This window comes from Phaethon lepturus, unplaced genomic scaffold (genome assembly GCF_000687285.1).
Source record: "Phaethon lepturus isolate BGI_N335 unplaced genomic scaffold, ASM68728v1 scaffold40336, whole genome shotgun sequence".
Taxonomy (NCBI): Eukaryota; Metazoa; Chordata; class Aves; order Phaethontiformes; family Phaethontidae; genus Phaethon; species Phaethon lepturus.
In genome coordinates, this window is record NW_010546320.1 from 6,503 (window position 1) to 6,778 (window position 276).

Below are 276 nucleotides of genomic sequence, written 5' to 3' on the forward strand. Positions count from 1 at the left end.
CCCGTCCCCCCTGGTGCGGGTTGCCCCCCAAAGCCAAACCAGCCAAAAACAGTGCCAGAAACACAGCACTGCTGCAAACATGGCCAAAAGTTCCCCGTGCTGAGGATGATGAGGGCAGCCTATGCTGGGGCCAGCTGGGAGCTGCCATGGGCAAAGGGTGCCAGAGCTGGCATCAGCCAAAGGCTTCGGGGCCCTTCCCATGCAGTGCCATAAACCAGGAATTTAAACAGCCCATAAAGAGGTCAGCCCAGAATAACGGCAGCGCAGGATCGAAAC